General features: G+C 38.8%; 1 protein-coding gene across 6 annotated transcripts in view; it reads left to right on the top strand.

Annotated features, from left to right (window-relative positions):
• Positions 1–23,207, top strand: part of LOC134212592 (zinc finger protein chinmo) — a 271,941-nt gene that overhangs the window by 116,811 nt on the left and 131,923 nt on the right. For 5 of the 6 annotated variants that reach the window (XM_062690585.1, XM_062690590.1, XM_062690588.1 and 2 more), the window contains exon 2: positions 22,334–22,367. The exons of the other annotated variant lie outside the window; for it this stretch is intronic. The gene's annotated coding sequence lies outside the window, so the exon portion shown is untranslated. The remainder of the gene's footprint in view (positions 1–22,333; positions 22,368–23,207) is intronic. 6 annotated transcript variants of the gene reach the window in all.

Raw genomic sequence — 23,207 nt, 5'->3', positions numbered from 1 at the left:
TATTAATTGTATAGTTTGTTTTCTGAAGATTACGATGAAGAAGGTTCGACTGATGTTGGTACAGTCATACCTTCATGAGTCGATGTTCTATGACTCGATATCGACGCATGAAAGTAAATTATGCCATAACAAAAAATATTTTCCGGGTTATTGTGATGGTCCCTTCGAACAGCTTTCCAAGGATTTTCTATTTCACATTTCGATATTTACATGAGTCGATGGTCCCTTCGATATCGACTCATGGAGGTTTGACTCTATATCGAAGCTACTTCTAACGGCGCTGAAGTCTACGATAATCTGAGCGCCTGTTTTAGATTTTTCCCGACGACGAAAACTCGAAGAATAGTCGAATCGTAGCTCGAAATAGAGTTAGAAGTAGCTGAGGATTCTTCTTCTTCTTCTTGTTGGCATTACATCCCCACACTGGGACAGAGCCGCCTCGCAGCTTAGTGTTCATTAAGCACTTCCACAGTTATTAACTGCGAGGTTTCTAAGCCAGGTTACCATTTTTGCATTCGTATATCATGAGGCTAGCACGATGATACTTTATGCCCAGGGAAGTCGAGACAATTTCCAATCCGAAAATTGCCTAGACCGGCACCGGGAATCGAACCCAGCCACCCTCAGCATGGTCTTGCTTTGTAGCCGCGCGTCTTACCGCACGGCTAAGGAGGGTCCAGCTGAGGATTATGCAGCTTATTTAGTGGAAAGTTGATATTGATTAGGGATACAAGGTTTGTTTCTTTTTTTCGAATTTCTTAACATATTGATAATGCAATCATTTCAGTTTTTGTCCATGCATAACGTTATACATAAGAACGAAAAACTGTGGCGATTACTTTTTGGCTGCAACGCACTTTAGAAATGTTTATCCAGTTTTTGCCTTTCTCGTATACAAAGTATACGGTAAAGGCTATATGATCGCTCCAAAAACAAACTTTTTATAGAAGGCCCGGAGACCCATAGTGTTATATACCAATCGACTCAGTTCGACGAATCGAGGTGATGTCTGTGTGTGTGTGTGTGTGTGTGTGTGTGTGTGTGTGTGTGTATGTGTGTGTGTGTGCGCAAAACTACTAAAAAATGTCACTCATTTTCGGGCACTTACCTCAACCGATTTGCTCGCAACAAGTTGCATTCGACGCAGAATCCTGTCCCATTGTTTCCTATTTGAAATTGGCCAGATCGGACTATGGGATCAAAAGTTATGGCCAAAATACAAATTCATACGAAAAAATCGCGTAAAAATGTCACTCATTTTTCGGGCACTTACCCTCAACCGATTTGCTCGCAACAAGTTGCATTCGACGCAGAATCCTGTCCCATTGTTTCCTATTTGAAATTGGCCAGATTGGACTATGGGATCGAAAGTTATGGCCAAAATACAAATTCATACGAAAAAATCGCGTAAAAAATGTCACTCATTTTTCGGGCACTTATCCTCAACCGATTTGCTTGCAACAAGTTGCATTCGACGCAGAATCCTGTCCCATTGTTTCCTATTTGAAATTGGCCAGATCGGACTATGGGATCAGAAGTTATGGCCAAAATACAAATTCATACAAAAAAATCGCGTAAAAAATGTCACTCATTTTTCGGGCACTTATCCTCAACCGATTTGCTCGCAACAAGTTGCATTCGACGCAGAATCCTGTCCCATTGTTTCCTATTTGAAATTGGCCAGATCGAACTATGGGATCGAAAGTTATGACCAAAATACAAATTCATTCGAAAAAATCGCGTAAAAAATGTCACTCATTTTTCGGGCACTTATCCACAACCGATTTGCTCGCAACAAGTTGCATTCGACGCAGAATAATGTCCCATTGTTTCCTATTTGAAATTGGTCAGATCGGACTATGGGATCGAAAGTTATGGCCAAAATACAAATTCATACGAAAAAATCGCGTAAAAAATGTCACTCATTTTCCAGGCACATATCCTTAACCGATTTGCTCATAACAGAAGTTGCATTCGACGCAGAATGTCTCATATTTTCTTATTGAAAATTGGCCAGAATCGGACTATGGGCTTAGATGTTATGGTCAAATTACTATTTATTGTGAAAAAGAGTTCGAAAAGTCTAGCTCACTTTTTAGCACTTAGACTTCATTTATTGACGCTCGCAACAGATTGCATTCGACGCAGAATCTTGTCCCATTGTTTTCTATTGAAAATTGGCTAGATCGGACTATGGGATCGGAAATTATGGCTGAAACACCATTTTTTTGCCTTTTCTACGAAAAAGGCTGTATGTTCGCTCAAAACCAAACTTTTACAGAAGGCCTGCAGACTCATAGTGTTATATACGTATAAGCTCGATGAACTGCGATGATGTCTCTGTGTGTGTGTGTGCGCGCGCAAAAGTGCGAAAAGTTTAGCTCACTTTTTGGAACTTATCCTCAACCGATTTAATTCTAACTATAGATAGTAGAATATATATAGATGAGCGAAAGCATGGCTGAGTCGATTTTTCTGCCCGTGCACACGCTACATATGACGTCACAGCCCTTAACGTTTCCATTGAAATCGTGACGTCATGCTCGTTTGGAGACACGTTTGACAGTTCGTTTGGAGACAGAGGATTTATCTTCACTCATCTATATATTCCACTATCTATAATTCCAACAAGTTTCATTCGACGCGGAATCCTGTCGTATTGTTTTCTATTGAAAATTTGGACCATGGGCACAGAAATTATGGCCAAAATATACTATGTGTTATAAAAAGCGAGTAAAAAAGTCTAGCTGACTTTTAATGGACTTACCTCAACCGATTTACTCACAACAAATTGCATTAGATGCGGAATCCTGTTCTATTTAGAAAGTTGGCCAGATTGGACTATTACCTTTGAAATTATGGCCAAAATACTTTTTGCCTTTCTTGTGCAACAAAGTTGTACCGAAAGGCTATAATTTCTTTCCGAAAACGAACTATCGGATGCTTCCACACTGATACACTTCCCTTCCTCTTCATACGGGAGTTTGGTAGAAAGACGGTCATGAGATTTATATCATAATAAATATTGCCCTCCGCTCGCTTGATGGGAATGACATTTTCGTTTTCTTTTTGTGTAGTCCACTGCCAAAAATATCTATATAAGATATATGTGTCGCCGTTATACATTTTTGCAATAGCTCCACCCTAATATAATCGATATAGAACCACACATAAATTTAATAATTGCTAATTCGAGACCACACATAAAGTTTATTTGGATATATATTTTATTAGTAGTTTGCGTGGAGAATGGTTATGTGTGCGCTGATATACATCATAAGTTAAATCTATGGATTTTTGCCAATAAATATGTGTGGATTTTTAGTAGTGTCGGAGCTTCAGTTCAATTTACATCCAAAAGTGATATCCTTAAAATATATGACTGGGTAAAATAAAACAGGGGTATGTACGTCAAAAAGATTGGAAAAGGAAACAAAAATGTCGAAATTCTTATTAGCATATTGTAGATCAAGCTGAAAACCGAACCGAGGTTTCGCGACAATCGCATTTTCTCGCATTTCCGGATGTTGCAACTGCATGGCGAGTAGTGCGCAACTGTGCCATAGTCGGGCACCACTCGCGATGCAGTCGCGACATCCGGGAATGGGACAAAATATGATTTTCGGTTTTCAACTGGATCTGCAATATCTTTGCCATAAATAATCTGATTTTCATAGAACGGACAAAGAAATTTGTCTTTTTTACTCCTAGCTACTAGCTCATCTATTTTCAAGCACACACATTTTACAAAGGTCGAGAAAGGCACCATCACCGCTAGGTGGATTAATCTGGGTTTTTTTGGATAAGAAAACGTGAAAACCAAATAGCCAATATTGGACAAATTTACAAAGTTTGTATGTTCCGTTCCCATATTTGCCAAGTTATTCTCAAATGTGTTCACCGTTTCTTATTTTTCCATTGAAAATTTAATAGTTAACCATTGAATATTTCCTGAAATCCTGCATGGTTGCACTCATCGAGCCACAACAGCAGCAGCATCGATGGAATCGATTTTTCCAATTTCGCTGCTGCTGCACCCACCCGCTTCGTTTCACCACCCAACTCCTTCAATTCCCCCCACCGACGAATCATCTCAACAGCCTTTTCCGAGACTGACTGCACAGCGGTACCTACCGGTCGCAGGCCCATTATTTCGACTATATTTTCCCACTGGGACAGCAATTCAACTTGTGTGCCACAGTCGGTGCCTGCTGGCTGGCTGGCTTTATGTCATACATATACGAACAGCAAGGTTGCATATAACCGCCACCAGTTCTCCCCCACTCGCTCTCATGCGAACCCGCATTTTCCGCCTCAGCTCCAGCAGAGCTAACGAACGCACTCTGCTACTTCCGCCTAACCGTCAATCTCTATAGAGGAACCCCTTCTTCCCCACTATCTACGCTCCACCGCACCCCCGCTTCTTGCAAAAGGACCGAGTTTCACTTTCACTTCCCGTCCGTCCCTGCGCCCGTTGCACTCATGTGAACCATCCATGTCAACAGCAAGGCCCGTTCTGCCGTTCGTGCACGACGCATAGCTGCTGCTGGGTTTGGCCCTGGCCCGTCTTAGAAGTCGCCGTAGTTCCACAGAAATGTATGTTATTTAATCGCAACTTTGGGCTATTCGTAAATGCTCTTTCTAGCATCGTCACCGCATCCAACTCATACTCCCGAAATACGGGAACGAAAGGCGGAAAACTCCTTTTCCACTGATCCCCACAGCATTATACCTGGGAGTGAAAGTTGGGCGACAGAGTCGTACCGTCATTATCTGTGCGAGAAGAAGAATCCTTCCGCAACCGTGCTCCGGCGTTCTTTGTGCTGCGTCGGCAGGATGACGTTGCGTTCGTTATGAAGCAACTCCAGCCGAAATTGGTTCTTGTTGTGTGCCCTACTACCCACATATAGATAAGCAAAGCATGCAGTTTCTGCTTCTGCGCAGGCAACAGCCAGCAGCAGTCGTCCCCGGATGGGTTGGCAAAAACGCAATGGAAATGTAGGTACCTACACTGCGATGATGATGGTTGCAGTTGCGAAAATGTGCTGCGCTCTGCGTTCTCCCGATTTGGTAGTTCTGGTTTTGGTAGTTAACGACGCACGGGTGGACGGGAAAATATAGGCTTCTGAAATCTGAAGGAATGAGCAAGCTTGCGTTCGAGTGTGCATTACTGATGTATTTTGCAATGAGTTTTCCAAGGGATAGTAATCCGTAAACATTAATCTTTTTCAATTCTATAAATTTTTCATCAGTTCATTCTTCAAAATGAAATTCTCTATGGTAAAATCAAAATTTCTAAAATTCAAAAACTCCAGCGAGTGGTTTTGGTGTAGTATCGATTTGAAACACACTCAATGAGATCCCGACACATTTGTTAGCCTTAAGATAAGCAATGAAGATTTTCAGGGAACATAAAACAGGCGAACAATTTCTATTTCACGGTGATCCACGACAGTTTTCCTTTTTCACCGAGCTTCCAAACAAAATTTTGTTTAATTTCCTATGTGAGTGAATTTAACTCTGCAGAGTTTATTCTAGATCTTAATCTTGTGAAAACTTCGGCGTGTATTTTCAAATATATTGAAGCTGTGTCATTTTTTATAACAAGTTCTTATATTAGTGGTCTGAACAAACAGACAGTTCGGAATTAACTTTCCCGTTTATTGTTGTCTAGTGGATCCACTTCTGCATTATAAACATAAGGTCGTGTGTTCAATTCCAGGATTGTCCTTTTCCTATTTTGTTTCAATATTTGTTCTATCTGTGTTTATCAAACGTTTCCTACTGTTCTATTTTATTTATTCCAACAATTCCAAACCCACTCGTGGCGCTTTTGATAGGCCGTAGAGCTCTCTGCATATTTCTAAAGTAGATGTCCAATTATCCACCCTTACCTTCCACAGAGTTTGCAAAGAGATTTCCAGGATAGATCTCGGCGGTTGGATTTTGTCTTGCTTTCATCCGAAGCGATGACGGGAAAAGTGATGTTAGTTTCAATCAATGGCTTGCACTGCCAACGCATTTGCGTTACCGCTCAATACTAATGATAATGCGTACCGCTGTTTAAAAACCACAATAAAATCAATAAAAACATTTTGCGCTTCAGCTTTTTGTTTTTCAATATAAATATTATGGATACATAAGCTTAAGCCTAGAAGCAGTTTTCCCCTTTCCTATAATTGATCCCCATATATTTGAACAGTTCATTGCAGTTACCCACGCTCAAAACGATTACCGCTGATGGCCTGAATTCAGAAAGGAGTTTCGTTTGCTTACAAATTATTTCATGACATAATTTAACTGCTCTATTTTTGCCAGCATACCAGCCATCAAATGGATGCCTTCAATATCAATAAACAATTTCCACGAGAATAGCCATCGGGACACCAAGTCAAGTGGCTTCCGTGAAAAAACATAATATTTACGATGTTTTCGCGGAAACAACCTATCAATGAGACGTGGCACGTAGGTAGACAGCGTTTATTTTTTTCCTGCGAATCGACTCAACCCACCACACCAGTGCCGCCGCCGCCAGGCTCAACTCATCAGGCAAAGTTTTTCCTTTTCGCAAAACGTCTTCTCGTGTTGTGGTGGCATTTCTTACAGTCCTCATCATCGGGCGGCGCTATTGACTAAACCTTCGCCCGTCATTACGGTATTGGGTATTCACGAACGCATGCTGCTGGCGAACCAGCTGAGAAGGATCTCAAGAAGAAATCACAGAGAAAAGGAAAAAAAATGACTTGCACGAATGCGTATGCAAGGAAAAGGTGCGGAGAAGACGCGCGGGACGTTTGACAAGGACGCAGCGGATTCCATCGAGGTTCGCCTTGTGCTGCATCACTTTCACTTTCCTGGTCGCAGCGCTGTTTGGCATTGGGAAAATCCTCTCGAATACATATGCGAGTGGAGTGCTCTCTAGGAAAAATGGTAGTTCCGCAAATGTGGCCCAGTGTGGGTGAGTTCGTCCTTGCTCAGTATTGTTGCAAGAGGAACCAACACCAACGAAATGCTTGTTTCGGTCGGTTTTGGGGAGGTTATTGGGTGGTAGTCCGCCACTGACTGACTGTTCCGAAAGCAGCTGGTAGGATGCGGAAAGGAAAACAAACTCCAAGTCTGCGATATCGGATTGCCGGTCTGACTCCGATCAAGGTTTTCACTTGTATGGGTACGAGAGACTTTCGAGCACCAAAAGTACATAGGGAAAATGAATGAAAAACAACCCAGTCCCCGCACGACCCCTTCCGCCACCCACTACTCGGCCGAATTCGCCTATATCCGTCGCGTGTCGCTTTGAGAGTGTATGCGTTGCTCTTGAACTAAAAACACGGCGCACGTTTTCGCTCCTTCCGCCGCCCGATTGCTCCACTAGCGAAGCACCAGCTTTACATAATAATTCGCCTCACTCCCCGGCGAGCAATGTGGTGGAAAACACTCGAATGTCATCCGCTGCTGCTTCAGGACTCGATGCCCAACGCACACAGCACTCAGCTACATACATAGGATCGAGGCAACACACCGGATGCCACATCCGAGTGAAAGTGAAAGCAGCCGGGTGCCATTGCTGCGCTTGAAATGTACTTTTTCTGGACTTCCACCACCCTCCGCCGCCACCGCCGCCGTCACCACCCAGTGGATTTAGAATCAGTGGTGCGTTCCCACCCACTGGGCTTTCCCATGGTTTGAAGCGATGTGGTGAGGCGGCGATGCTTATGTAGGCCCTATGCTTAGATATATCAATGCGCTATCGTTGCTCTTGGAGCTGGTTTTTGTTGTTAGAAATACTCTTTTGTTTCCGCTGCCTGTTATCGTACCGAATTGGAGTTGCCGTTGTTCGTTCATGTTGTTATCGTGGAAAATCGGCAATAGAGCCACGAGCAGTAAAAAAATGCAAACGCATGACGACGGGTTGGACGGGTTTTGAGTTCCTGTCTTTCCTGGGAGAATGGCTCCGGTGTTGGTATAGCATGCCGAATGGGATTGATCGAAATAATGAAGGGGTTGAATGGGGCTTAGGGGATAGTATTCCGTATTGTTCATTTTGTAAAAATTTGGTGCAAAATATGTTGTTTTGGCAATATATTTGACCAATTGTAACAAACTTTATTTTAAATTCAGAAATTCACTATCTTAAAAAAATCCTGAATTCCCTGCATCGCAAGTTCAAACAAATTATCGCCAGTAGAACTCTTCACATGAATCTGAAATTTTCATGGAAAATAAAAAAAAATGATAAAAGAAAAATAACGTTACAGCCATTAGTGAACATGAACACTCACATAGGAAGATAAATAATTTTTAGTCACTCAAAAAATTTTTTTTCTAGTTTCCCAAGGCTTAAGGGCCGTTGAGCGCAACATGAAAAAAAAATTCTTCTGTAACTGTATTATGGTACTCAAAGTACAGTTGACTCTTTACATCTCCATGTTCCCTATGTCGATGGTCGCGAATCACCATACGTTTTTGCTTTCTACATCTCAATAACCTCTCTTTCTCTGTTCTGGTAATTACCTTGTTCAGGATTCACCCTCTCTATGTCGATATATTCAAATTTCTAGGCTACTAGAGTTGACTGTTTCCGATTAATTAGAGGTACAATAACTCGTATTCTTGTCTACATTTAAAATTCAAGCCATTTTTATTTATGCCAACAAATTCAAAAGCGATTTTGTCAGACGACTGCGCTTCACCAGAGACGGTACACATTTAACTCCCTGGCGAAAGCCGACACGTCAGATATTTGAAAAAAACTTAGTATCCCGATTATTGTCAAACTAAAAAGTCGCTAGCCCACAAAGTTTCTGAACAATCTAATCCGTTCGGTAAGAAAATCATTTTAAGTCGAGTCGAGTCAAATCAAGTACGAGACACTGAAGACGGCCTTACTGTTGAGGTCGAAATACGTATCTGTCATAGGTACAATAAATTAGTGGAGTAAAATGGAATAGTACAAACTCGTCTTATGACAAGCTAATCCGTTTGACAACCCGACCAGTAGATAGTAACAGATTTATATCAGACCTTGTTATTCTGTTACAGCAGTTTTTTTTATAACAGCGGTTGTTATAAAACATGTACCATTAGTAGTTAAAATAACAAAAATTGTAACAAAATCTCTTCTAGTTTTAACAAAAATATTACTAAATATGTTATTTATTGAACAAAAATATAACTCGTTGTGTTACATAAAAAGTATCGGCGAGTATGCGTGTGCTCCCGATGAAGTTGAGAGATTTGCAGTTCCACGATCCGAGTTTCTAAACACTAATCCCTTTTCGTCGCAGTGATCTTTGCCGATGGTTCCGGTCCGTACTCTTTTGTTGATTGTTCGTTGCGTATGTTTTTTTAAAGGCTGGTTTGCAGGGCCTGGCACCAAACCCCCTAGATTTCTGGAGGAATAAGGAGGAATATTTCCGGTGGACCATGGTACACAGTTTCACTTAGAGTCCCTCGCTGGTACTCAGACGATGATCAACCGCCCCTAACATGGATAACAGACGCTGTTGTGAGCCGATCCTGACATGGAGAACAGACGCTCAGTAAGATTTGCACCCCCTTCCCTGTCAGCATACGACCATAGTTCCCACCTGGGTTGGTTACCCGATCTTCCCTAAGGTACATATTAAAAATCTAACCGATCTTACAATTTTTTTTATTCCTTTCTTTATTTGATAGGCACTCTGTGTTCCATAACCGCTACTGTGGTATTCTGCTCTGCAGAATCCACATAGAATCTATTTTTAAACATATCTCCCTATGCAACAATTTTAGTCTGATTTGTGCTGCTCGGGATATGCCCTCCATATGAAAACTTTTTTTTTTTCAACGCAATTCACGCAAACTTTGTGTTATTTGGTAGTCCAAAAAGTCACAAGTGTATTGCCTGTGAGTAGTCATATAAAATATCACTGATAACACGTAATAAAGCTCGTGAAAAAATGAATCTCAAAAAGTGCCTGGGCAATACGCCCCACCGCAACCAAAGACGTTTTCCAGCCCTTCATTAGTATTTTATCTATCCCATAATAAAAAGGTTACAAATCCTTATGTAGGGGGAATGACGACTTTGGCAGGTTTTGTTCTATTATTGTCAGGGGGTTTTTTGTCGACCAAATTTAATGAAATTAGGCCACAATATTCTTTGATATGCAAAGAATGTTTAGGCCAAATTTGAGCATAGTCAGCCATAAAAAACCCCCTGCCAATAATAGAACTAAACCTGCCAAAGCCGTCATTCCCCCTACTTTTCATAACATGTAGAATAGGGTGCCAATGAAAATTACATTTTCGAATTTCAAAAAACGACATTGCTCACAAGTTTCACTACCCCAAAATATGGCCCATGCAAAATTTGAGCTCAATCGGACATGATTTAGGGGTGCCTAAAATTCATCAAAATTTTGAAATTTTTACCCATGAAAATGTTCCCAAGGAAAAGTCGAAAATCGAATTTTTGTTTTTGACGCCAGGTGATTTAAAAATGCATGAAACGTCGAGATCTGATGCTATTTAAAAACAAAAAAAATTGGGAAACAATTGATTTTTTTTATCTTAGAACATTTTTGGGACTTGAACAATTTTTCAGATGATGAACAATTTTTTCATCGAATTTCAACACCGGACGATACGCAAACGTTTTCGTAGCCAAAAATATCCTCCTATGCAAAATTTGAGCTAAATTGGACATGATTTAGGGGTCAAAACTTTTTTTTTCTCACAAGGGGGAAATTTTTTTTTGTTTTTTGATGCCGAAGGACTCAAAATGCACGAAACTTTGAAAATTATTTTTTGAAAAAAATCGACTGTTTTGGAACTTTGAAAAAATTTCTTATGGCGAAAACAATTTTCATCGAATTTAAAAACCGGACGTTACGCAAAAATTTCCTAAGGCCTAAAATATGCCCCTTTGCAAAATTTGAGCTCCATCGGACCTGATTTAGGGGTGCTCAAAATCTTGCTATCAAAATTTTGAATTTTTTGTTACTTGATCTTTACACGTTGTGTTTTAAATTCATTTGGTACCGCGTAAAAATAAACCTCAGTGTAATAAACATTGCCTAGCAATCTGATAATTTTCTCAGTAAATCTGATCTCATAAGTTTTCAAAGTTACAAAAAATTCAAAATTTTGATAGCATGATTTTGAGCACCCCTAAATCATGTCCGATGGAGCTCTAATTTTGCATAGAGGCATAATAGGGCTTAGGAAATGTTTGCGTTACGTCCGGTTTTTAAATTCGATGAAAAATTGTTTTCGTCATAAGACATTTTTTCGAAGTCCCAAAACAGTCGATTTTTTTTCAATAAATTAATTCTCAAAGTTTCATGCATTTTGAGTCCTTTGGCATCAAAAAACAAAACAAAAATTTCCCCCTTGTGAGAAAAAGAAATAAAGTTTTGATTAATTTTGAGCACCCCTAAATCATGTCCGATTTAGCTCAAATTTTGCATGGGGTCATATTTTGGGGTAATGAAACTTGTGAGCAATGTCGTTTTTTTTTTAATTCGATGACAAATTTTTTCTCATACATTCCATTGGCACCCTAATGTAGAAATATGGTCGAACTCCATTTACCCGTGAAGGTCTTCTTTTGGAAGAAAGGATCATTTGTTCGAGAAAAGAGATCTTCGAAGTAAGTACAGAGTAGTGAGAAGTGAGTACTGAGAAATGGAAGTGAGTACTTAGTAATGAGATGTGTGTAGTAGCGAATAAGAAAAGAGTTGTGGAAAGTGTGAAATGAGAAGTGAGAAATGAGATGCGATAATAGCAAAGTGAACCCAAGCACCACAGATCAAGTCTTACTTATTGCAGCAACCTAATTGTGACTGAATCTGGTCACATATAAGTAACAGCGATCTATATGCAACTTGTGTGCTACTCGGGAAAAGTAGGAAGTGAGTAGTAAGGAAAACAGAAGCAAGGGGTAAGAAGTGAGAAATGATAATTGGGATGTGAGAAGTTAGTAGGAAGAAGAAAAAAGACGAATGTAGAATGAAGAAGTGAGAAGGAAGAAAGAAGGATTAGGGACGAAGGAATAAGGAAGAAGGAAGGAGAAGGGTTCGATTCCCGGTGCCGGTCTAGGCAATTTTCGGATTGGAAATTGTCTCGACTTCCCTGGGCATAAAAGTATCATCGTGCTAGCCTCATGATATACGAATGCAAAAATGGTAACCTGGCTTAGAAATCTCGCAGTTAATAACTGTGGAAGTGCTTAATGAACACTAAGCTGCGAGGCGGCTCTGTCCCAGTGTGGGGATGTAATGCCAATAAGAAGAAGAAGAAGAAGGAGAAAAAAGCAACGAGGAAGATAGAAGTAGAAAGAAGGAAGAAATTGGGAGAAAGTAGAAAGAAAAATCTCTTAAATAAAGAATAAAAGAAAAAAAGAAAGTAGAAGAAAAAGGGTAGAAAGAACTAGAAATAAGAGAAAGGGTAAAGGAAAAGAAAGAACGAAGAAAGTAGGAGGAGGAGTGAATGAGGAGAAGGAATAAAGAAGAAAAAGGAGAGAAAAAAGAGAAATGAAAAAAGAATAAGGATCAATTTCACAAGATTCAATTCTCACCACACATCCCACCTCTCACTCCTCGGTCCGCAGTTCTTACTTCTCATTTCTAACTTCTCAACTTTTCACTTCTCTCTTCTCACCTCTCAATCCTCACTTTTCACCTCTCACTTCTTACTGCTCACTACTCATTTATCACTTAGCACTTCTCATTTCTTTTCTCTCAATTCAAACTTCTCCCTTCTTACTTATTTCTCACTTTTTTCTTCTCACTTCTCACTTTTAACTTCTCACTTTTCACTTTCCACTCTCTCTTCTCACAGCTCACTACTCATTTCTTAGCACTTCTTACTACTCTCTTCTCAATTATCAACTCCCATTTCTCACTTATTATTTTTTACTTCTTACTTTTCACTTCTTACTTCTCACTTTTTACTTTCCACTTCTTAATTCTCGCTCCTTCTACTTCACTTTTCACTTCTCGCTTAAAATTTCTCATCTCTAATTATTCATTTTTCAATTTTCAATTTTCACTTTTCACTGCTTACTACTCATTTATTTCTCAGCACTTCTCACATCTCAATTCTCAATTCCCACTTCTCACTTCATACTTCTCGCTTTCCCTCCTCACTTTGCTCTTCTCACTTTTCACTTTTCATTACTCACCTTTCACCTCTTTCTTCTCACTTTTCGCTTTCCGTTACTCACTTATTACTTCTCTCTTCGCTCTTTTCATTTCAAATTTCTCACTACAACTTCTCATTCATCGTTACTAACTTTCAACTACTCACAATCTAAGTTTTTGTTTAACTATTCGACCAAACGGCATTCGATCAAACGGAATTCGGCTAGATGGCCCGAGACCGTGTTTATCGTGCATGTGAACCGTTTGTTCGGCCGAAAGACATTTTCGGTCGTATGACTCGTTTGGTAAAATGATCCTTTGTGCCAAACGGAATTTTCGGAGGTATTCACAAAGCATTCTGTTCGGCCAGGGGTGTCCCCCTTGGAGAAAATTTCAAACCCGAGAAAAAAAAATTCTGCAGTCCATTCTAATGAAAGTCAGTAGATGTGAATCGATGGAAATTGTGTACCCTATGCCTCTTCAACCTTCAATGCCGATTCAACCTCCCTGTTTTTTTTTCTCATTTTCAATAAATAATGCGTTAGAAACGCAACGCTAGGTGGGTTATTCTGTTTTTTCTTTCATTTTTTCTTGTTTTTTGCCTTTCTCGTATTTTTTTTTTCAAATATTTATTTATGTGAATTTTGATAGATTATCAGTTCTTCCCTTGTCATAGTAGATGCCAGGGCGAAGGAAGCTTCTGGCATAGGGAGGGTCTCAGAAAAGAGCCACCCTCAGGTTCAACCTAGGGACCTTCCATAGGCAAAGTTTAAACATAATCTAAATTAATTTAACATTCAAGAAACTTAGAGCTAACAATTCTTATTACTATAAAATAATTTTCTTAATTAAATATAGTTTTGGAGTAGAAAGCTTGACAAAAGACAGGAATTACAAAGAGGGATAACCGTTCAGCCCAAAAAGGTTATCCAGTTGCAGGATCTCCGCCAGGTTGGTCTATTGGAGACTTAATCAGGAAACTCTTGATGATTCTGCAGATGCGGTATTCTACGGAAGTAAAAAAGGCTAACCTTAGAGCTTATTGCACACAGATAGAAATATCCAATGAAATTTACGCTAAAGATCATGCACATAAATGGAACGCCATTATTAGCTTAATTCCATGCGTGATATAGCCTAAATGTATATAATATTTGACGTGAATCGTCGATATTGCTTGCAAGTTGTAAGCAAACTTGTTAGGAAGAGGTCCATTTCCGCGTAGAATAGTGTAAATTTCCGCATCTCAAGTTTTACGCGCTGTTTACTTTTCATTATTTTTTTCTGTGCATCAAATCCAACTTTAAAAGGCCAAGGAAAAAAATCGGTTTTAATTTCCGGGAAGACGACGCAAATCAGAGCGTCAGCTTGACGCTTGACAGTAGAATAATATTCAAATATACTTCAGAGCGCTGGCTTAACACAAACCACTTGGCGTGACAGTTGAAACAGCGTTTACTGAAACAGTCGCAGAATCGGTTGAATTTTCTGTAGGCGACTTTCGAATCTTCCTATTGAATAGGAAAATAGCCACCAGAACAACAGGAAAAAGGAATTGAACAAAGCAACACAAGTTCCCATCTTTAGGAAAAGATTTGAGGGTCGCAATATGACCTGGACCATTTGCGAATGCATCCCGAACTCTGGTAGGGATTCCGTTTGCTTCTCTGGGGACTCGAGGGACTCTGGGGACTGGGGCAGATCGTCCTATGCCTCTGTAGTTTCTAATTTTTCCGTAATTGTGGGGTAGAAGGGCCCTCCAACAGCGGTTCCAATTTTCCAATGGCCTTTCTTATTCAGGCCCAGTCGTTGCGAAGCGCTGTCCTTGATGATCAGCAAGCTGTTTTGTTGTGTTGTCTGCGAGGATGCTATAGATCCAGTGTTGCTTAGGCTGCTTGCTCTGCGGCGCGGGAATAGCACTGGCTGAGTCAGAATGGCAGAATAGCTGCTTCGGTACACGCAGCATCGATGGATGTGGACGGGACCAACAAAGAAGCAGTTCTAGCGTGCTGATTGAATGGCAGCGACAGGTACCCTAGCAGCACACATGTACCACGGGACTAGAAAGCTATTCTCACTGTACATGGTTCGGAGTTTCTTTAATTCAATACCAGTAGCGATGCCGGCCACGTCCTCACAGTCAATTAGGATAAGAGGAGGAAAATAAGTCCGATACTCATTGCTACAAGAGACCGAGGAATCCTCTGCATCTCCATGGGCGCGATGGAAAGGAATATTATGTTAGTTGGGAAGGAAATATATTGGAAATCGCCTTGGTAAGCGACTAATTATTTCTTTTAAATGACGCCATATTCATGATGATACAAAAACGGAAAAGCAACGCGTGTCTTACGTATTTTCCCGAAGACTGATTCGATTTCTTAACTATTTCGCTACGACTAAAACACGCACTAGACAACGCTTACTCGATGGCTACTCCGAAAAAACGCGCACTGAACTGATTAACTTTATTACCGGCCGCGTAATGCCAGGAAACTTAATCAGCTTCAAGCTTTTCTCGTAGTCGGTGGTTGACAATGGAAATGCAAGTTTCTGCGAAATCGGCCGGCATTTGGAGGTATCACGAGAGGAAACGTTATTTTTTCGGAATTGGGATGACGAAGTTGAGCTTCCACTCATCCGGAATAGTTTGGTCGGACTATGCTTGTTTAACCAAATCAGGCAACACTATTTTGGCAGAGAGCGGAGGTATCCAATCCCATCTGGGCTTGATGATTTCTTCTTGCTCATGGAGAATACGAAGGACAGCCTTCCTTATCGCTTCCTATCAACCGTCCGATGCGTTTCGTCCAACCAACAGCAGATAGCTTTACGTCTCAGCCGGCCGCTGGAAATTTTTCTCAGTTTTTGCATAGTCATATAAAAGTGAAAAATAGGAAAGAAATTTAGGAATCTTACGTAAACATTTACTTTTATATTTAAGAAAATACAGAAACGCAATCATATAGGGGAAATGACGGCTTGGGCAGATTTTGTTCTATTATTGTGAGGGGGGTTTTCTTAAATTGTGCTCAAATTTGGCCTTAAAATACTTTGCATATCAAAGAATATTGTGCCCAAATTTCATAAAAAATTGTCAACAAAAACTCCCTGACAATAATAAAACAAAACCTGCCAAAGCTTTCATTTCCCTTATGTGGCTGAATTTGAAAAAAAAAATACTAAGGAAGATTATTATTTTCATTCTCTTGTCATCATCAGCAAATGAAGGGAGATCTTCAGATATTGTATATGATAAATTAGGAAAAAGCGATGCTAATCACTTCATCAAAAGAAAAATTTAGGAAGCTTGGCAGTAGGAGTGGAATTCAGCAAACCCAGGCACTCAGTTAGGGAAAATTAAACAAGATGTTAGGAAATGGAAAGACAGACGTGATCAGTACCAACAAGAAATTCTTACTAGGTTGACAATAGGTCATAGTAGGTTAACCCATAGTTATCTTATAACTCCATATCAGGATCATCCTCGATGCTCTAATTGTAATGAAGTATTAACCATCACGCAAATATTGTTGGAATGTAGGACTCTAAATAATCTTCGGAAAGAATTCAACATAGGAATTAATTTGAAAAGTATTATGAAAAATGATGAAAAACGAGAAGATTGACAATTCGTGAAAAAAATAGATTTAGTTAAACTTTTGTAAGATACTGTATTGGATCGTTGAATAAATGCAGACGTAAATGACCGTTAGGGGTTAAAACGTAAAAAAAAATTCTCTTGTCATGAATTAAGAGAAAATGATCGTTCCATGAAAACACGAGTATGAATTTGAACGCTTGGACATGCTTCGAAACTTTCTTCGCCGTTCACAACGATCAGTTCCAACTTCAGAAGTGAAGAAACCATAAAGTTCCGGAATAATTTATTACCTTGCCATTTTGAGCGGAAAACGAGCTCAAAGTTATTGATACGAACAATTTCAGAAGAAACCAAAGCAGTAGAACAGACGAACCAGCAGAAAAAAAAACAAGAGCTTTGCTACCCCTTTCCCGGGCTCCTGCCATGTTTACTCCTTCATCGATGGCGTCGACGTATTTGCATTTTAGGCCTTAGAAAGTGCGCCCATCGGAATAAACCAAACGTAAACACAGTCAGCCAGCCAGGCGAACCAACCGGCAACTTCGGTCCCAACTCCCAACGCCTCCTGTGGAAGACACCACCGACCGGCTGCCTTCGAAGTCGCGAACATTTTTCATTCCGCCCCCTCCTGACTGACACAACAAGCCAACTAGGACGGCGGGCGCGCGCGCTCATTTTTCGCCATTCACCAAAGCGCTGAGCTGCAAAAACTCGCGCGTCTTTGCCAGAGGAGAAATATTATAAAACTTCCGATATTTATTATGGAGCCATATTCTCCGCTGGCTGGTGAGTCAACTTGTGCCGGTGGGATGGTGTGGAAAAGTTTTTCCCATCCACGTGGCGCGGTGCTCAGTTGGGCTGGTTTCTGCTTTGGCGAAATTCATTTTCCAGACGAAGAGAAAAAATCTTGAAGCGACTGCTGACTATAAGTTTTTTTTTGTTTTCTCTGGAGGTGGGGTTGATGTGAGGCGTGCATTTTTTACGGTGTTTTTGTGTAATACTCTAATTTCTTGTTGTTTTTAGAGTTCTGCAAGAAAAATACCGGCATGTGCCGTGTTTGACAGGTCTTCTGCTCGTTTGGGAATAAGAATTTGTAGGAAACTGACAGATGACGCTGGTTTATGACACTTTACTTTAGACTAAGAACATACAACTAAGTCGGTTGCGAAAATACCTTTTCGAATAAACCATAAGTCGCTTTAACACATTATCCACCATCCGCCTCCATTTCAATCGCCTATGCCCGAGAATAGCAAGAAGAGATCATTTTACAGTCCATTTGACCGGTTGTTGTGCAACTCCCAGGTGTATCGTGCCCAGGCTACATCGAATTGATGTCTATTCTGAATGGTTAAATGCAAAAGGCTCAACCCAGTGGACCAGCATTATCAATAATCGTAAAAGTAATTATCTGATGGAGCTGGGCTCTAGCGAACCAGCCTAGCAGTTTGTGCTACCAGGCCTTGTTAATGTTTCGATGAGTTTGAATAAAAACTCGCTCGGTGATAAAAATTATATTTAACTACAAAGCTAGTTGAATTTCTCAACCTGAATGGGATGTGCGTATTATGGCTACTCAAAATTCATATTTTTTATGCTATTGTGTTATGTTCTAAAAGCTTTGTTTAAGAAGCATCGAAGCGCATTAGTAGCGATAAAACGGTATTTAATGATAGTTGGGACGAGATCCTATTGGGATTAGGAGCTGGAGCATTAGTGGACATTGGTCCTTTTTATTCCAGAGTGGTGATTAAATTTCGTTTTCCTATCCGTTTTTCGATGTTATTCTTTTAAAATTATCAACTCAACACCAATGCAGATTTATTATTCGTGACACTGTGTTTGCAACTTCGGATGGAGGTATAATGTATCGAGTAAATATTTTTCGAAATGTATTATTTTAAAAAAAGGTTAAGATCTTCCATCGTTTCTCACTTAAAGAGACATCAAATAGCATCATTTGTTTTCACACTTCTTTTGGACGAATCAATTGATGGGCAGACGTTTGAAATTGTATATTTCATATTTTTTGATAAAAAGATCAATTCAATTTCATTTATTTAGCTAACATCTGAACAGATAACACTGAATCAACAACAGAGTTTGTTAGCCGTGAAAAATGATTTTTATGAAATATTACAAATGTCTGTACTCCTCATCAATACGATAAATAAACTCACTTGTTCGCAATTCGAAGCAATCGGCTGCTGCTGAGTGCCGATACGAGTGGGGTGAGAGAAAAAATGAATAATTTTGCTAAATCAGTATTCGGTAGATATGGAGAATAAACTGGCTTGGTGACATTTGACTACCGCTTCTGCCTCATACGCAGGAGGTCGTGGGTTCAATCCCAGGCTTGTTTCATTTTTTTAATTTGTGTCTTTTTCTATATTTCTCATTTTCCGAAATTCCGAAGAATTTACCAATGAAATTCCGAAGAATTTTCCAAGGAAATTCCGAAGAATTTCCCAAGGAAATTCCGAAGAATTTCCCAAGGAAATTCCGAAGAATTTCCCAAGGAAATTCCGAAGAATTTCCCAAGGAAATTCCGAAGAATTTCCCAAGGAAATTCCGAAGAATTTCCCATGAAATTCCGAAGAAAAATTCGAAGAATTTCCAGGAAATTCCGAAGAATTTCCCAAGGAAATTCTGAAGAATTTTCCAAGGAAATTCTGAAGAATTTTCCAATGAAATTCCGAAGAAATTCCGAAGAATTTCCCAAGGAAATTCCGAAGAATTTCCCAAAAAAATTCCGAAGAATTTCCCAAGAAAATTCCGAAGAATTTCCCAAGGAAATTCCGAAGAATTTCACGAGGAGATTCCGAAGAATTTCGCGATGAAATTCCGAAGAATTTCGCGATGAAATTCCGAAGAATTTCCCAAGGAAATTCCGAAGAATTTCCAAAGGAAATTCCGAAGAATTTCCCAAGGAAATTTCAAAGTTATCCTGAGAAAAATCCGAAGAATTTTCCTAGAATTTTTCCGATGATTATCTCGTGAACAAATGGCAGCAAAATAAAATTTCCATTAAAAATTAGAAATTTTCCATAAAAAATTAGGAAACTGCCAATAAAAAAAGAAGAAGGAAAATTAAGAATTTCCCACAAAATAGTCAATAAAGAGCAATAAAAAATGAGAAAATTTCTATAAAAAAAACAGAAAAGTATTTTGTTCATACCCTGATTTCTTTATTGGCAATTTCTTAATTTTTTCATGGAAAGAAGGAGTTTTGAGTTGATTCTAAAAAAAATAATCTTCTGAATTTCATTCGAAAGAATTTACCAAAAAGTCTTAACAATTCCCCGAGAATATTTAAAAAAAAATAGGGAAAATTCTAACGAATTTTACGGAAAAAATTAATCCGAAAGAAGATTCTAAACAATTTCCTGAGGAAGTTCCTAGAAATTTCTTGAGGCTTATTCAAAGAGTTGAATTAAAAAAAAATGAGAAAATTTTAAAGAATTTTGCCACGAAATTTAGGAAAATTTTAATTTAATGCAGTGCACTATGGTCCAGGATACAGTTTTACGCGGAAAGATGCATTTTACGCCAAAACTATATTTTTTACAAAAAACTGTTGTTCTACAAAATTGTTCGAAATAGTAAGGCCATCATTAATGAATAGGGTGGCCCATCATATAAAAAAATTAATTTTTTTTTTTTCATTTCTCGGAATATTGACATATTATGTTCTACAAAGTTGTAGCGTAGCTTATTCCAATCAATTTTGCTAAACAAACTTTTTCTGTAGCTCTTAAGTTGGCTGACTTAGAGCAATTTTACCTAATTGGATTAGGGTGTACCTCACAAAAACAATATTTTTTATCTCTTTTTTTTCTGTTTTACATTTCTCAAAAAAGTCGTCTTCAGGTGACTTTTAGAGCTCAAAAAATGCAACTTTTGATGGGTAAATACGCTCAATATATTTTTCCGATCAAAAGTTATAATCGTTTTTCTGTCAAAATTACATTTTTTTCATACGTTGATATCTTCCGTTAGAGCAAACCAAAAAAATTTATTCACACGGCATCTGAAAGAGAAACTAATATTCTTTATTATGTCAAAAAATTGGGGATATGTTATTTTTTTTATCTCAAGTTTCACCAATTTTATTAAAATCATGTTTTTTCAAACAAATTGATATAACTGGACAACAGAAGAAGATATAGACGATATTCTTATAGCAAAACACGCGTTTTAAAAAGCCTCAAAAGTTTTCAGAAGGTGACATCCGTGAAAAATAAAAAATGAAATGAGCAGATCATAAATATTCTTTTTTGAGGGACACCCTAATCCTGGTAAGTAAAATTACTCTAAACAAGTGAGCTTAAGAGCTACATAAAAAGTTTATATAGCAAAGTTGATGAGAAAAAGCTGCGCTACAACTTTGTGGAACATTTTATGTCAATTTTCCGCAAAATAAAAAAAAATGAAATTTCACATTTTTATAAAATGGCCCACCCTATTTTTCAGTAACACTATAATAAGGGCCCAAGTATCCAGAAAAACTTTGTAGAACAAATTTTGTTTCTTAAAAGTATGCTTCAGACCGAAAATGCATCTTTTCTCGTAAATCTTGCAATACGATAATAATGATAAAATTTATAAAAAGTGTTTAGGCTGTAGATTATTTATTTTTCATTTTTCACAAATGTCATCTTCTGAAGACTTTTGGGGCTTTTCATAACGCGTGTTTTGCTATAAGAATATCGTCTGTATCTTCTTCCGTTGTCGAGTTATATTAATTTATTTGAAAAAACATGATTTTAGTAAAATTGATAAAATTTGAGATAAAAAAATAACATATCCCCAATTTTTTGACATAATAAAGAATATTAATTTCTCTTTCAAATGCCGTGTAAATATATTTTTTTGGTCTGCCCTAACCGGAGATATCAACGTATGAAAAAAATATAGTTTTGACAGAAAAACGATTATAACTTTCGATCGGAAAAGGATATTGAGCATATTCACCCATCAAAAGTTGCATTTTTTTAGCTCTAAAAGTCACCTGAAGAAGACTTTTTCGAGAAATGTAAAACAAAAAAAGTAGATCAAAAATACTGTTTTTTTGAGGTACACCCTAATCTAATTTGGTAAAATTGCTCTAAATCAGCCAACTTAAGAGCTACAGAAAAAGTTTTTTTAGCAAAATTGATTGGAATAAGCTGCGCTACAACTTTGTAGAACATAACATGTCAATATTCCGAGAAATAAAAAAAAAAATTATAATTTTTTTTATATGATGGGCCACCCTATTTTTTGGTAGAACCATAATGATGGCCTTACTATTTCGAACAATTTTGTAGAACAACAGTTTTTTCTAAAAAATATAGTTTTGGCGTAAAATGCATCTTTCCGCGTAAATCTGTATCCTGGACCATAGTGCAGTGGCGGAGCTGTCACTTCAAAATGCCCGACAATTTGTGTTAAATCAAGGCCTAGTGTCTCTTGGATCTATTTTTCGTTGCTGAATATTTGGATAGGTCAGGTCTCAAAAATAGGATTTTATTTCCGTTTCTATTCATATTATTAAGTTGCATATTTTCCGAATCAAACATTAATGTTATTCTACTTCCTAACATTTTTTTTAAATTTTTTTCAGATCCTGCTCAAATTCCATCAACGCACTGAGACAGGTAAGTTTGTAACAGCACATTCAATGCTGCGAATCGCTCGATTTTTGATCGGAATCGTTACAACGATGCCCTAGTAGTTCTCTCTTGTATGAGATCTACTTTTTTCCTTGAAACAATTCTAAAAAAAATATGTTTGAACGGCTTATGCTCGACACCGAAGGCACCCACAACTAGCGACTCTGTTCTGGAGAAAAATTCCGAATGAATCGAGAAAAAAAAATCGCCGTAAGTAATTCCACCTCTACCTCACGTGACGGAGGAAATTAACGAGGGAAATAAATAAGGCGCAAAATAGGAGCCCAGAGATCAAAGATTAGGCCCGGAGGGGGCTTAGCGTTACTGCGGAGGTTCGCCAATGCTGGTGGGAGAAAGAAGTATTCCTAGAAGTCTGGCTCTTGACTTGTGCGCCCTGCAGGATTGACCAGCCGGGAGTCGGTGCCGCGCGCGTGGGAAGCACGGAACGAGGAAAGCAATTTACACTTTCAATTCGTTTTCGGTTCTGCCTTTTTTCGCATGTCGCAATTGTGAGTGTGCACCTAATTGGGTGACAAGGCTGGGTGGGCTGGTCAATGGGGGATTAGCGTTTCGGGTTGATTACAATCGCTTCCCCTGCGCCTGGGGTAGGAGGCAAGTCCATCCGTCATACGCAGATTCGTTACTGTATTCTATATTTAGAATATGAACATTCACAAAGCAGAATTTCTTCATAATTGTAAATTTATTTTTTGCTAAATTTTACCTCTAGAACGAAAGAGTCCACCGTGCTTATTCCGTCAGGTGTAATTAAAAATCGTCACTTGGTTTCTGAAGTGAGTATCAACACCGTTGATTCGGTAGTTG

The sequence above is a fragment of the Armigeres subalbatus genome, chromosome 2, assembly GCF_024139115.2.
Source record: "Armigeres subalbatus isolate Guangzhou_Male chromosome 2, GZ_Asu_2, whole genome shotgun sequence".
Lineage (NCBI taxonomy): Eukaryota > Metazoa > Arthropoda > Insecta > Diptera > Culicidae > Armigeres > Armigeres subalbatus.
Note: the sequence above shows the minus strand (reverse complement) of the source record. Positions and strands in the feature narration are given on the sequence as shown.